Here is an 11,821-nt window from a genome sequence, read left to right as displayed (position 1 = left end):
TCTCTATTTCTGCTGACTCATGTACCTTCAGCAAAAAGGCTATAACACACACAGTTATTTATAATTGCTCATACTGAATGACATTTGCTCATACTGAATGGCTGCAGCCAAATCCTATTTTTAGCTACCTTGAAAATGACAATTGCACTGTCTAAACATCTCCCCACATCATCAGCACTGTATTGGTAAATATAAAACACACCACCCGTCTGCTTTCAGATATTTTTGTGTATTATAAAAGTTGCATTTAAACACGATCTCACTCTTTACAGAAATAAATGAAATAGCACAGTAACAGCATTATTTGTGATACACTGAAAAGAGAGTGGCGGAGACAAGAATTCAATTTGTAACATTAAACACGTGGGTAAAGCACAGGAATCTCCTTTCCTACACTGACTGAATATTTTCGTACATACTCAGCCCCCACACCTCAGCGAGATAATTACCAGGCTTATTCAGTATGTAACTTCTTTGGCTGGTCGCCTTCTGGAGGGATTCACCCAGCAAGGACAAGCATCTGCTGTCACTCAAACTGGGACTTGTTGACTGGAAAAGCCAGTCTCTGCAACCAGGTTGAATCTGCTTTAGGAATCAGGCATCCCCAGCTGTCAACCTCGTCCTTCTTCGAGCTGTGTCCAGAATCGTCTGCCTAGCTCCTTCCTCGAGATTAAACAAAAAAAAACCTCTGGTTCCCTCCTACCAAAGGATCCTAACCAATAAAATTCTATCATGCCCTAACCACCCTCTGTACACAATGGCTTGGCTTATACAGTTGCAACTGTAACCAAACTGATTTCCTGCTTATTCGAAGTCTTTGCTTCCTGCAGTTACTGTGGACAGAGCACAGAAAGCCAAAAGAAAAAAAAAACTTGAATGTGTGTTTAAAACTTATTTTCAGAGTAGGCCTCATTTTGCAGTGAAGACACGTTCTTTTATTAATGAGTTATAATTATTAGTCTTGTTAGTGAGATTAGTTTGTTAATTACCAAATGTGTCTCTTGCAACATAGGCATTTCAGGTGAGAAATGGTGTGCATTTTGAAGGTACAGATGTGTGCTTTTAACTGTGAAAAATGTATTTGCATTTTATATGTAAAAATCGTTTTTGACTGAATAACCTGCCCTTTCTTATATGTCCATGTTACACTGGCAACACATAGCTTGAAACAACTGCATCATAGCAATGCACCAAACCCATGCAGTGACGCAGCATAAAAATGCTCAATAACACATGTCTTGCTGTACCACATTATATCAATGCACCAAACCCATGCAGTGGCGCTGCACGTCAAAAGAAAAACATGCTATACATTGATCCTGTGCAGTGGTGCTGTACTCTGTGCTCCCAAAACACGCTAAACAATCCTACAGGACACACCCCCACAATCCCTGCTCTCCTTAAATGGTATAAAGGGGTAAACCTTTACCGGGTCAACCCCACAACATTTTATACGTGATTTTTTGGGCAGACGACTTTTTTGCCACGATTTTATTACTGCATACTGCATATAATGTGTCAACGTATGTGGTTCGGCGAGACTTGGGTACATTTAACTCCATAGGGTCATCTAGCTCCTCCCTGGACGATTGTAGAATAAACTGGCTTAACGTAGAAAACATGCATTAGTTCCTTAAGTGGTGGACTTGCTTGGTTATGGTGAATGAGGGCCCATCCATACATTTTGCGACTGACAAAGGGACCCCAGGCTTTCCGAGACATTGGGGGTCTCCTGTGTGCACACTCAGCTGCAGCACTTCATGACAAATAGACAGAGCCCCACATTGGGGTGCTTCAGGATCACATGAATGCACTTTTGGGGGGTAAAGCAAAAGGGGGAAAAGAGGATTGTGTCTTTGACTTAAGGGGCTTGGTAAAGCACGAATCGAAGAGTGTGTATAGAGTTAGTCGAGATTACAGGAATTGATGGGGGAATGCTTTATTGGAGTGAGTGAACTGTTTTATTGTGTAAGTCCTCTGTATATATTTTTTGCCTAGTTTGTTATTTTAGAGGTGTGAGGTGGTATCCTAACCAGCACGTCCATTGTGAAGTTTGTCCTGATGCCCTTCAGTTTACTTGTCTGGTTAGCTGGAGCCCTCACCTACAGGTGAGGTTGCATCTTATGGTAAGTCCACCCGTAGATACCTTCCTGAAGTATACCCTTGACACCCTTCATTTTGTATTGACTGTGTGGGTGGAGCCCTTGCCTCGCTTTTCTTGGTTAGCCGAAGTAGTGAAGGGGAAACCTCCTGTGGTCAGGGAAAGATGGTATTGTAGTAGAGAGGACCGCACTAGTGATTAAGAGAGCGAGAGCTGGAGTGTTGTAGTGGAAAACATTGCGCTCCTTCTATGCTCGAGTGAAGGAGATATCTCTGAGATATTGGCTGTTGTGTGTTTTTTTGATAAAATGCTGTCTTTTGTATAAACGAGAGAAGCATAATTAAAGTGGATAGCTAAGTGAGGTGATTGTGGTGCAAGCGAGTAAAGTGAAGGATTGTGGGGGAAGACTAAGAAACATGGTAAGGGTAAAAAAGGGAGTTCTTTGGCCAGATGTTTTGTGCAACCGGTTCAGCTTCAGTGTATTTTTGTGAAATTGTTTTGGGTAATTTGGGATGGAGTATGGAGACTCTATTGAACCATTTGTATCAGTACTATCTGGTTATAAGGCAGGACGGTGGCTAGGTCTTGAAAGATCCGGGGCTACGCTAATATCCGGACTGTCGGGACTCGAATATAGCTAGCCTTTTGGTTGTAGCCTGTGTGCATCTATCCGTGGCTAAAATCAAAAGAACCGTGGCTATAGCCGCCTCTTCTAATAACAAAGAGATGGGTGTCCCCTACAACGCGGACATGGGGGACACTAATAAAGCAAGGTACAGAGAGAAATTATGTCACACGGAACTCCACACAGGTAATATTATAATAGTATTAAATAGATTTACAATGAATGGCTTAGAGGAAAGCAAAATCAGAGCTTAACATCAAGCATATAATCAGTTATGAAATTTTATTAACATCAAACAGATAAAAACATGTTTGTCTGAAAATGCTGCCCCGTATTCTTTTTTTTTTTTTTATTTCGATTTATTTTGTTCAGGTGGACCTGAAAAAAATTGTTATCGAAAGTTTCCAGCCTTCTTCACTTTCTTACAGACGTTCCTTCTGCGTTCTGCTGAAATTTCTTGCCTCTCATATGGAGGAAGCTGTCAAGATTTGAAGACCCTTGAGGGCTAAGTCCGTCCCGGCTCCCCAGCTGTCGCCGTCACCTGTGCATCGTTAGGTTCCACCATGGGATAGGGGGAGCTGTTTCCTAACTGTTTAAAGATTGCCTCAATTATATTTACCATAGCTATTGACCATCTGGTGGATTCCCCTGCTATCAGTCTATTCCATAGCTCATTTTCTTCAAACATCCATGGATTTTCGGCCAGTGGTAGTAGGTAGGTTGTTCTGTTTTGGTTGTTGTTTTCACAGTTAAGTATTAGGTGTTTTAGTGTTTCTTTCGTTGCTGGCTTTTTGCATAGACGGCAGTTTTTCACGTTTGAAGCGGATCTGATCGTAAGTATTTCTTGGGTTGGTAATAGGTTTAGTCTCGCTTTCAGGAGCAGATTTCTTTTTCTTTTGTCCGTGAAACTTTTGCAGTACTTAATTGGAGATTTTACTTTGTTAAAGGTTGGCGGGAGATGACTAAGGAGTTTGTTACTTGTTGCGAGTTCTAGGGTTCGTATCCAGTCCATCCTGATAAGTTTTTCCTTTATTCTGTCAGGGTTTTCTTTAAGCTCTTTTTCTGAGCATGCTATTTCTTGCAATTTCGCTCTTCTTTTAGCCTTCCATTTTACGGGGTCTACGCAGTTGGCTTTATCCATCTCCTCTTTGATAATAGAGAATGCTGGCAGGGGCTCCTCCTCGACAGATTTTCTGAAAAAGTTCATGGCTGCTTGGTCTACCATAGATTCAAGTGATACCAAACTCAGCTCCCTTCTGATTGCTGCCATTGCGGTTGATTTCGGGACTCCCAGAACTGACTTCCAAATTAGACCTTCTAGTTTTGTCCAGATGCTAGTTGGCATTGAGAGTGAAACTTCCATTCCGTAAATTAGTGTGGGGATGACTTTCCCCTTGTAAAAGTTTATTGCGGGAGTCAGGGAGAATTTGCCAAACTTTTTGTTGACCAGGCGCGTTTGCGATGTTAGCATTTTGGCTTTGTCCCACAGTGTACGCTGCATAGCTACGGATGTATTTGAGCTGTCAGGTCGACTCCCAGGTATCTGATTGATTTCACTTTTTCCAATTTTTCGTTCTCCAGGAACCAGACTGGGTGCTTCGATTTTGTGTTTAGTGTTTTCTCAATAATCAAAACTTTCGTTTTGTTTTTGTTGATGACCAGGCGATTTTTGGTGATGTATTGCGCCAGGTTATTAAGTTTCCGGTGGAGACCAATTCTGGTCTGGTCAATCAAAATAATATCGTCAGCGTATAGCAGTCTAGGTATGGTTATGTTACCTAGTTTTGGCGGAAATCACCTGATTTCAGATTCGCAGTGTTGAAAATCGCTTATGAACAAGATGAAGAGAGTTGGTGCTAGGGGGCAGCCCTGCTTTACCCCACGTGTGATCTTGATTTCTTCCGACAACGTTCCTTCTTGACTGAGTTTGACTCTTACTTTGTTGTCCACTTGGAGTGTTTTTATCGGCTCCAGAACTGGTGGGGGGCAATTCCAGCTTTGAAGTTTGGCCCACAGTAGGTTTCGGTCTATTTTATCGAAGGCCTTCGATAAATCGATGAAGGCTAGATAGATCTTTGGAGATCCTTCCTTTACCTTGGCAGTTAGGATGTTGATAATCATTATGTTAACCGCTGTGGATCCATTTTTTTGGAAACCTGTTTGCAGTTTGTCTCTGAATACGGCCTTTTTTCCCCATGCTCTGAAGTTGTCCAACAGGAGAGATGCGTATAGTTTTCCGATGACATCTAGTAAGGCGATAGGCCTGTAGTTCGCCGGATCTTCGCGACATCCCTTTTTATAGACTGGAACTATTACGGCTTTTAGCCACGATTCCGGAATTTCCTTTGTGTATTCACATTCTTCAAAGATTTTGCTTAACACCATTGACCACTCAGTAGGAAATTGTTTGAGCATTGCGTTAGTTAGACCGTCAGGGCCGGGGGCTCTTGAAGACTTCAACTTCATGATTATCGATATTATGTCTTCCCAGTTTGTTACATTTACCCAATTTGTATTTGAGGTTCCTGGCCTGAGCGATGTAGGTTTTTCGGCTTCTTCAAATTCCGCGGTTATGTAGGTTATCCATTGCTCTTCCGTCACCACGGTACACAAAGGCTTGGTTTGGTGGAGGGTCGACTTGTTCAGCAACGACCAAAATGCACTCAACTTTTTTGATGCCAGACTTTTCATGATGTGGAGTTTTTTGTCGCCGGTTGCTCACAGACCGGCTGTGTCCTTGTTGTCCCGTCCTGAATCATTGGTTTGGCGACGGTGCAACCTTCCATATTGGCCAATTTTGTTTCCAAGTCTTCAATTCTTTTGTTCCTTAGTTGATTTGAACGGTTTTCCTGATCTTCGATTGCCGTTATATAGCTCTCTACATGAGAGATCTTTGAGATCATGTTAGTCAGGATTGCTGTGTTATCTTTTATGTCTTCTTTTATCGCCTCGTATAATTTGTAGAAGGGGGCTAGGACCACTGACATTGCTGACATGATTGTGATCATGTCAGGTTTATCATTCGTGGATGCCTTCTGTAGTCCTGCTGCGATGTCGCTCAAGCGACGGTTCTTAGGCGTGAGAGGAATGTTGTCAGACCTTTTTTGTGTGATCAGAGAGTCCTGGTTTACAAGTTCTATGGAGATATTGTGATCTCGATCGACAAGTTTAGTACTCTTGGAAGGTCTTTGCTTGGTTACATCCGGGCAAAGTGGAAAGTCTTCGGCTACCATAGCCGATACCGGCGGCGTCTTTGGTACGACTGTCGAAAGATGCGGTTTGGTCCATGCGTATCTGTTTTCTTTGTGACCTGTAGCAGAATTTGTGGCTTTGTCGTTTGTGGGACTTTTCGGTGGAGAACTGTTGTTGTTGGCTTGTGCTACCACCGGTGATTTCTCCTGCGTTGAATGAGATAGCGTATGTGCGCTCAATGGTTTAGGGTTGTTGTTTTCTTTATCCTCACTTACGTTACAGCCATCGGGATATCTGGCCAAAGGGTGTTTTTGCGTCCAAAATGACTCTGTGATTTTCTGGTTGCTAACTTTGGATTGCTCGAGCACTATTTCCAACATTTCGGCGTCAGAGACTTCCAGTTCTGAGGTTAGTTTTCTTTTATATTGTTTTGTGAAGAAAGCCTTTAAAGGACATGATAGCAGAGGGATTGGTGGGTCGTCTTTTTGCTTTCTCCTTCTTTTGATGACTTTGACCACCTCGTATTCATTTGAGCTAGATTTAGATTCGTCCACCACAAGAGTCGACCCTTTTTTTGCTATATTTTTTTTTTTTGGTATCCTTTCTTTGATGTTTTTTTTTGTATATGTCTTCTTAGATGTTTTCTTTGTACCTATTCGGACTGGTTTGGGCTGATTTTTCTCAGTATTTCTTGCAGGGTTTCCTCCGTTACTGGCTGGTTCTACGATGGAGATTTCTTCTATCTCTGCAAGTAAAATTGCGCAGTTGGTAGGTGTTTTGGGTTTCAAATCTTTATTTGTCCTCATGGTATGAGGCCGCGTTATGGGTGCGCGCGTCTCATGATGTGCGGGTGTCCCTAGGGCCTCTAAGTTTGTGGCCGGGACATAATATTGTGCAGATGTTGTTAGTCCCCTTCGGGGCTGGTCTATGCTCTGTACTTTCAAGACTGGATTTGGTAATTCCATCGTTTCTCCCTCCGGCAGTACCTCTCCGGGTCTCTGTGGGCTAGACCGATTTCTTTTTGTCCCTTCGTTTTCACCTGCTGAGTTTGCACGGTGGGGAGATACCGGTGACTGTAACTTTGTTTCACTGATCTTTTCAGGATATTTCCCCTGGTCCTCGGTGGCTATTGGGGCGTTGTTGTGGAGAGACGATTTACCATGGGACGGTCCCATCTTCCGACCGCTCCTACGCCCGGGTCGCCCGCCTTAACGGCGGGGAGAACTCCGCTCCTGGCTACCGATCGGGAACCCGGCGACTCTTTTCTTGCGGGATCTAGCCCCTTGTGGCTCGGGTCTAGTCCGCCTCCATCAGAAGTTGCGACAGGATGATCGGGCGCTCGTACCCCCTTTCCAGGTAGCTCTGGTTGAGCTGTTGCTGTGGGTTCCTCCGCCCGTTCCATGGTGGTTTCTATGCGGTTTTGAGCACTAGAATTCCGTGCCGTGTGCTGGCCTGTTGCTTCTGCTCCTATCTCCGCATCTGCAATAGGTTCTATAGCGAAATTCACTGAGTGTGCCACTGGCGTGCTTAGAGTCCTTCCAGATTTCTTCATGGGGCGCACCTCGGGTTCCATGTGGGTCCTGCTCTGGGTCTGCAGCGGACTGCTGTAGACTGCACCCGAGCTCTGTTCCCCGCTCTGCCGTCAATTAGGGTAGGTGTAGGTCTGGGTTCCTACGGAAGGACTGCTACTTGTTGCTTTTCCTAGCGCTTACTGGCCAGTCCCGCCTAGTCCAGCCGCAAACAGCCAAAAACAGCAGCGCCCTTTACACCAGTGAGCTTCACGCCGCAAGGGTCGCGCTGTGCAGGTTTTATGGGTGACTTCCTGTAGGCGTGGCCAAGTATGGTCACGTGACTCCGGTCATGTGACAGGTCTGTAAGTCGGAATGCAAGATGCTCCACTCTCCTCAACCGCTGACGGGTGGGACCGCCAGTCTTACGCGAATTGGAGCGGAAGCGGTAACGAGTCCCAAGCAGGTAAGTGGAATGCTCACCACTCGCACAGCCAAAAACAGCAGCGCCCTTTACACCAGCGGGCTTCACGCCGCAAGGGTCGCGCTGTACAGGTTTTATGGGTGACTTCCTGTAGGCGTGGCCAAGTATGGTCACGTGACTCCGGTGACGTGACAGGTCTGTAAATCGGAATGCAAGATGCTCCACTCTCCTCAACCGCTGACGGGTGGGACCGCCAGTCTTACGCGAATTGGAGCGGAAGCGGTAACGAGTCCCAAGCAGGTAAGTGGAGTGCTCACCAGCTGCACAGCCAAAAACAGCAGCACCCTTTACACCAGTGGGCTTCACCATAATTCATACTGGGCCTGCTTGATGGAAGAGGAGGCACAAGAAATAATAATAAAGTGCCAGTACGTTCAAATGTTGTAACTAATATGTAACTAATATGAGGTCAAGATGCAAGTAACCGAAAAACAGAACTCTCACCAAAGTGAAGGGGATCACATGGAAAGAGGCTGTGGCTTACTGAATACTGACAACATGCAAAAGGGAAGAATTTCAGTCAATTGTTAAATCCATTAAATGAATTGAAATGCAGACAAACTACAATATATCCAATTAATTAGAAACACTTCATGTAGGCTTAAAGCTATCAAGTGCAAAAGGGCTCAACATCATGATAGAATAAGGTGTATTACGTCTTAAGTGCAAAAGGACTCTGAATCATGACAAAATGAGGTGCATTAAATCAACTACAAATTCTAACTACAAATTCTGCAAACATCAATGGCAAATGCCAGGGTGTTCACCAATAGATCTTTGCATTCGTAGTTTCGATGGCTTGATGGATCTAATCGACGATGACAGATACACGCCTTTTTCAGGACAAAGCACCCACAATAACTTAATGAAATATCACATTCAACTTAATAGTGGCTAGTACTGGTCATTCAAGGCTTGTTCTACGGTAACTCTTGATCTTCAATTTAGCCAATTTGTGTTAAGATGAGAACACACATTCATATTCTCAACCCAAATGTGAGAATTCAGCATATTATTTGTTTCCATATCGAGCTCAATCCTACAATAGACAGACGTAAATTAATTGGTCCGTCTGTGGAGATCAGAGGAGTCTCAATGTTCAAAAAATCAATGGATCAACATTGTCCATCATGAACATGAAGGAAGGAAGGAGTGTGCTTAATCCACTTCATAATCCATATTCATTAGGCAGAGGGTTCTCCATATATGGAAACGTTGTCTTCCTTTTTAAGCCTACAGCTAGACGTGGTGGTGGATACTCTATGGATTTCATAGCAAATTCCCTTAATATGGGGGATTTCGGTATCACAGCTTGGTCCAAGCTACTTTGAAGAGCTTTTTCTGCTTCAACTGTAATTAAAAAGCGATCACTTTCCAGGTCATCCCCAGGACACAGTTTACGAGCTTTCAGGAAAACACTTTTGAGGCGTTGTCCTTTATCATTAAACAAGTTGGCTTTGTTTCCCTCAGAAGCAATTCTCATTAATCCAACTTGCCACACCTTTGACTTCTTTGTCTTTTGATGAGTGTACAGTACAGTAAACTCCTGGCACGCCATGTTGTTGTCAAGTTTAACCAGATCATTGTTGGAGGTCTGCACTGCCATGTTTTTTCATTGCCCACTCTTCACATTGACATACAGACAAACTTTCTGGACATCATTCAATTACCAAGTCTCTAGAGTTGAGGACCACCATTTACTTTATTACGATTCACAAGTATCTTTTGCATTTCCCGAAGCACTGCAAAAGTGAGTCTTCAGCAATCCACATTGCTGTCCCCAGGAAGTCAATGAGCATCAATGAAAAGTGTGACGAACAGAGCCCTCGCCCCCCCCCCCCCTAGTAATGGCTCTTTCATAAGGCGAAGATTCTAAAATACCATCGGGAACAGCTGTGGGAACCTAAGTGTAAACTGCTCAATTCCTTGCCTACTGAGTGGACCTATGATAAGGGAATATTGGAAAATGTGCATACATTTGTATCTACAAGCACAAGAGCTCAAAGCTAGGGAAGCTGTTAAACATCCTAGAACTATGAAGGATGTATATAAAAGGGGGACTGCCCATAGTGATCAATCCTCCGAGGAGGTGCCGAAAAAGGAATGGTGCAGGAATATCTTCCACACCGCCCCATATGAGTGCTATCCTTTATAACCTGCAAAGGCGTATACAGACCCCGAGTCCAAACCTCCATTTTCTCCAGAGGCCATTCCCAGGGTTGCGAGATGGATGCAGGTAATACCTTCATCGGCTACAATGCCTAAGAGGTGGGATAACGAGGAAAGTGGAAGGGTAACTCCTTCAACGGTTGGGGCTGAAGAAAGCTTGAGAATGCAGAAAGGGAACAACTCCCCCGACTGCTAGATTGGCAGAGAGAATAAGGGTGGAGGAACGAGAGAAAGTGAGGCTGGCAGCTAAAAGAGCAGATGAAAGGTTGAGAATGAGGGAGAAAGGGGAGATTATGCCATTTACCGCTAGGATAGAGAATAGGTTGCGAATGGCAGTAGAGACACAGGAGCAGAACCAATTGGAAGAAGCACTGCGGCTAGAAGAGGAAGCACTATTGCTTTTATGGCAGCAGAGAAATGAAGAGCAGGAGGAAGTGAATAGACAAACAAAGGACGTAGATGAAGGAAGGTGGAGGCATGGGCAAGTTCTGGTTAGGTTGGATAAATCGATTATCGAAAAGGCCAATGTGGACCTGGAGAACAGGAATATTGCCATGGGTATAGGTTTCGAGTAGGGAGAATGGGAGGTGGCACCCTATAGAAGTGCTGAGCATGCTTTCGTGCCTGTAAAAGGGTCAGGGGAGGTGATAACACGAGAATGAGATGAAGGTGAATGGGAATCGGATGTTGAGCAGGGAGTGCAGCGTATAGCTGCCACACTTCCCGCTGCACTTGCACCACCAGAGTACACCGTGGGGTCTTAGAATTCACTGTGGTACTTGCATGGCTGTAGTAAGTAGCAGGGAAGAAATGGGGGAAGCCCCAGTAGAGGTGGGTGTAACTCGGTTTCTGTTGCTCCATTGGGGTCTGAGAAATGCATAGTATGTCCTGTGATCCCACATGGACTGCAATAATTTGATGAAGACACTCCCTTTGCACACTGCAGGGGCGGGGAAGTTAATGTATGTTTTAGAGAAACATACCGCCGGTGTCATGTTGGCCATAGGGAACATGAAAAGCTTATTCACGGTTGGATGAAGGAGCAGTGAGGTGAGATTTGGAGGAGAGTGGGGTATCCGGGAGTACAGTTGGACTCAAATGCTCACGATTGAGCAGATTTGATTAATTGCAGGGTGCAGGTATGGGGGTTCCTGTTGATTATGTATCCGGATACGCCCGATAAAAATTCCACTTTAGCTAAAACTATGAAGTTGGATGATGATCCTGCCACACACATCAAGTTGATTCAGGAGAGATGGAGGGCAGATACGGGAGAAGCGTGGGACAAAAAGGTAGCAATCTTTTACCACATGCTAAAGAAGGGACTCCCCAAGGACGTCCAGCACAATTTAGATGAAGTAGTAGGGACTGAATCCAAGGGTTGGCCAGAAATTCAGGCGCATATGTGCATTTTAGTAAAAAGATGCAAAAAAAGGAAATTATAGAGCAGGCCCAAAAAACAGAGGCCAAGCTTGTTCAGAAAAAGCTGGCAAAATCATTTGGAAGGGGCGGTGCTTACCAGCTCCATGGAGGGACAGCTGGGGCAATTGAGACAGGAGGAACATGGTGAATCGGATATGAGACAGGGTTGGATGGACGGGTATGCTCCCGGTTCAAGGCAAATGAGAGGGTGTTGGAGGGGTAGGGTAGGATTTTCACGAGGAAGTAAGTGATTTGGTGGGTTCGGAGGAATGGGGCCCCGGTCTAATGGGCCAATGGAAAATAACTATGGACGGCTGCAT

This window comes from Ambystoma mexicanum, chromosome 6q, assembly GCF_040938575.1.
Source record: "Ambystoma mexicanum isolate Mex_15411 chromosome 6q, UKY_AmexF1_1, whole genome shotgun sequence".
Taxonomy (NCBI): Eukaryota; Metazoa; Chordata; class Amphibia; order Caudata; family Ambystomatidae; genus Ambystoma; species Ambystoma mexicanum.
Note: the sequence above shows the minus strand (reverse complement) of the source record.